Below are 4,470 nucleotides of genomic sequence, written 5' to 3'. Positions count from 1 at the left end.
TACGCCCTGGACCTCGCCACTTCATTGAATGGACTCATTGAGTTGGCGTTGCGGGTGGAGCCGAGGATCCACGGTTCAGCGGCGGGGACGCGGTCAGCCCTGTCTACGATCACGAACCCATGCAGGTAGGGCGAGCTCGGCTTTCCTGGGAGGAGAAGGAGTGGCGGAGGTCCCAGGGCCTCTGTCTTTACTACGGAGGTGCGGGACACTTTGCCTACAACTGCCCGTTAAAAGGTCAAGCCCGATAGTAAGCATGAGGATACTATCGGGTGGGATCTCCGCCGAAAAGACCTCATCTACATCTACGCTCCTTCCGGTAAGACTAAGATGGTCAGTGCACCAGAACAACTGCACAGCACTTCTGGACTCCGGGGCTGAAGGTAATTTAATGGACTATACATTCGCACACAAGTTTCAGATCCCCTTCAAGCCCCTCACACACAAGATTGCTGTACATGCACTGAACGGTCAAAATCTCCCTACCATTTCATTCATCACTGAGGATATTACACTCATCACTTCTGGCAACCACTCCGAGACTTTTTTTTTTTTTTACTGGATTCACCCCTGGCACCCATCGTTCTTGGTCACCCCTGGCTCATCCGTCACAACCCTCGTGTGGACTGGCATCAAAACGTTGTGCTGGAGTGGAGCAAGGAATGTCATAAGTCTTGTCTTGCGTCTGCCTGTCCGTCTGTGCCTGTTTCTGTGTTTCAGGAGGAAGCAGGGGATTTGTATAACGGACAAACGGAATCTTTGTCTCCGTGCCCACGGAGTACCGTGACCTGAAGGAGGTGTTCAGTAAGTCTCGTGCTGCTTCTCTTCCTCCGCATCGTCCCTATGACTGTGCTATAGAGTTATTACCAGGTAAGTCTCCGCCTAAAGGAAAGTTATATTCGCTTTCTGTCCCAGATAGGGAGGCTATGGAGAAATATATTTCTGATTCTCTAGCAACCAAGTTCATCCGACCTTCCTCTTCTCCAGCAGGGGCGGGGTTCTTTTTTGTGGGGAAGAAGGACGGGTCTCTGCGACCTTGTATTGATTACCGGGGGTTGAACAACATCACGGTAAAGAATACTTATCCTTTGCCGTTGATGTCTTCGGCCTTCGAGAGGTTGCAGGGAGCGTCTATCTTCACAAAACTGGATTTACGTAACGCTTGTCATTTGGTTCGCATTAGGGAGGGGGATGAGTGGAAGACTGCTTTTAACACCCCCAGGGGGCACTTTGAATATTTGGTCATGCCGTTCGGGCTGTCCAACTCCCCAGCAGTCTTCCAGGCATTGGTCAATGACGTGTTGCGAGACATGATAGATCAGTTCATATATGTCTACCTGGATGACATATTGATTTTTTCTGCTTCTCTCCAGGAACATGTGCAACACGTCCGACGAGTGCTTCAGAGGTTGCTAGAGGATGGGCTTTTTGTCAAGGCGGAGAAATGCGATTTCCATGCACAGTCTGTTCCTTTCCTAGGTTACATCATTTCGTCTGAAGGAGTGCGTATGGACCCTGAGAAGGTTAAGGCTGTGGTAGAGTGGCCAAGTCCAGATTCCCGTAAGGCCCTACAGAGGTTTCTGGGGTTCGCCAATTTCTACCGGCGTTTTATTCACAACTTCAGCCAACTACCCGCACCTCTGACTGCCTTGACCTCCCCCGGAACGACGTTCAGGTGGTCAGACACAGCTGAAGCTGTGTTTGCCAAACTGAAAGGCCGCTTTGTTTCAGCCCCCATCCTTATTGCCCCTGATTCCTCACGTCAGTTCGTGGTGGAGGTCGATGCGTCAGAGGTGGGGGTAGGTGCAGTGCTGTCCCAGCGCTCTTCTGCAGACAACAAGATGCATCCTTGCGCATTTTTGTCTCATCGTTTATCCCCAGCCGAACGTAATTACGACATTGGTAACAGGGAGTTGTTGGCATTCAAGTTAGCATTGGAGGAATGGCACCACTGGTTAGAAGGGTCGGGGGTACCTTTTATCATCTGGACTGACCACAAGAACCTAGAGTACATCAGAACCGCTAAAAGATTGAACTCCAGGCAGGCTCGGTGGGCACTTATTTTCGGTCGTTTTGATTTTTCTCTCTCGTACCGCCCGGGTTCTAAGAACATCAAACCGGACTCTTTATCTCGCATTTTTGATCGCTCCGAACGCCCGGTTACTCCCGAGTGCATTTTACCCGAAACCCTATTTGTTTCCACACTCACATGGGAGGTCGAGTCGATGGTCAAGACGGCCTTAGAAGGGGTAACGCCTCCGCCCGGTTGCCCACCGAATCGCTTATTTGTGCCGGAGGGATTAAGGTCTGACGTCATCCAGTGGGGTCATTGCTCCAACGTGGCTTGTCATCCAGGAGTTAATCGCACTAGTTTTTTAGCTAAGCAACGATTCTGGTTGCCACTTATGGCTCGTGACATTCACAGTTTTGTTTTGGCTTGCTCGGTTTGTGCCACTGGTAAGACTTCCAATCGACCCCCAGATGGGTTACTTCAACCGCTACCAGTCCCTTTGAGACCCTAGTCCCATATCGCTGTAGATTTTATTACCGCCCTCCCGCCCTCCCAGGGTAACACAGTCGTTTTGACCGTGGTGGACCGGTTCTCGAAGGCGGCTCATTTTATCCCCTTACCCAAATTACCCTCAGCTAAGGAGACAGCATTGACAGTCGTGGACCACGTCTTTCGCTTACATGGCCTCCCGATGGACGTGGTCTCCGACAGGGGACCCCAGTTTGTGTCCAAATTTTGGCGAGAGTTTTGTAGATTACTGGGAGCGACGGTTAGTGTGTCCTCAGGGTTTCACCCCCAGAGCAATGGCCAAACCGAGAGAGCCAACCAGGATCTGGAGAGGGTGTTACGATGTTTGGTTTCCAAGAATCCTTCCTCATGGAGCCAACAACTGTCCATGGTGGAGTACGCCCACAACACATTACCAGTGTCGGCCACGGGCCTATCTCCGTTTGAGTGTAGTTTAGGTTACCAGCCACCAATTTTTCCCAGTCTGGAATCCGAGGTCGCGGTCCCCTCCGCTCACGCCTTCGTCCAGAGGTGTCACCGCACTTGGACTAGAGCCCGTGAGACTCTACTCCAGGTGGGAGCGCGCACCAAGGCCAAGGCCGATCGCCACCGGTCGAAGCCTCCCGTATACGTCGTTGGTCAAAAAGTGTGGCTTTCAACAAGAAACATTCCTCTCCGCTCCGTTTCTAATAAACTGGCTCCCAAATTCATTGGCCCGTTCACTGTCGCCAAGATCATTAGTCCGGTGGCAGTCCGCCTCAATTTACCTCTGGCGTACAGGAGGGTTCACTCCGTTTTTCATGTCTCCAAAATTAAGCCCGTGTTTCATTCTCGTATTAATCCGCCAGCCCCGGTTCCTCCCCCACCGCGACTCGTAGATGGGGAGACCACTTATTCGGTCAATCGCATTCTGGACTCTAGGCGGAGGGGAAACGGATTTAAGTACTTGGTGGACTGGGAAGGTTACGGTCCAGAGGAGAGAAGTTGGGTACCTGCTAGAGACATTCTGGATCACTCCCTCATCGATGATTACAATCGACAGGTAAGGGGGTCTGAGAGCGCCAGGAGGCGTTCTTAGAAGGAGGGGTACTGTCACGGTATACAAATTCGTTGTTTCCTTCTCGTCTCGTGTTTATGTTGTTGTATGAATGCACGCGCGTTGTGGGCGTGGTTGTGTGTCATTGCCTAATCCACTCCAGCTGATCATCATCTCATTCACCAGCTGCAGCCCATCTCACCACTCTATATAAACTTATCGTTTTCTCATCCCTTTTGTCAGATCGTGGTTTGAAGTGTCCTCTGTCGGTGTTCCAGTCCTGTCTGCCCTCCTGTTCGTGTTCCCGTGATCATCGTCGTCTTGCTGGAGTTTTCGTCTTTCACCGTCTTCGTGTTGGATTATTCTTCATCTTTCATCTCACCACCTGATCCGGTTCTGGTCCTGGCCATTGAAGTCCCTGCGCCACCTTTCCACGCCCGTTGTCTTGAGACTTTGTGTTCACTGACCAAATAAAGCGTTAACTTGCTATTGCTTCCTGTCTTCTATCCTGAGAGTATGACACAGACCTTAGTTTCAGTAGTCATGCCACAGCAATAACTAAATCAGCATACTATCACCTGAAAAATATTGCAAAAATTAGATGCTTTGTTTCCAGTCAAGACTTAGAGAAACTTGTGCATGCTTTCATCACCAGCAGGGTGGATTATTGTAGTGGACTCCTCACTGGCCACTGGCCCAAAAAGACCATAAGACAGTTGCAGCTCATACAGAACGCTTCTGCTAGGATTCTGAGCAGAACCAGAAATATGAACACATCACACCAATCCTCAGGTCTTACACTGGCTGCCAGTTACATTTAGGATTGATTTTAAAGTATTATTACTGGTGTATAAATCATTCAATGGCCTAGGACCTCAATACATTGCAGATATGCTCACTGAATATACACCCAACAGAT

At 50.2% G+C, this 4,470-nt stretch overlaps 1 long non-coding RNA gene across 1 annotated transcript; it reads left to right on the top strand.

Annotated features, from left to right (window-relative positions):
• The first annotated feature begins 279 nt into the window (after window positions 1–279).
• Window positions 280–4,038, top strand: LOC143740598 (uncharacterized). The gene is made up of 2 exons (XR_013204847.1): window positions 280–380; window positions 3,795–4,038. It is a non-coding gene; the product is annotated as an uncharacterized LOC143740598 (long non-coding RNA).
• Window positions 4,039–4,470: the final 432 nt, after the last annotated feature.

Source organism: Siphateles boraxobius, unplaced genomic scaffold, assembly GCF_051911475.1.
Source record: "Siphateles boraxobius isolate OS27281-9 unplaced genomic scaffold, OSU_SipBor_1 175, whole genome shotgun sequence".
Taxonomy (NCBI): domain Eukaryota; kingdom Metazoa; phylum Chordata; class Actinopteri; order Cypriniformes; family Leuciscidae; genus Siphateles; species Siphateles boraxobius.
This window is presented reverse-complemented; position numbering and strand designations above follow the sequence as displayed.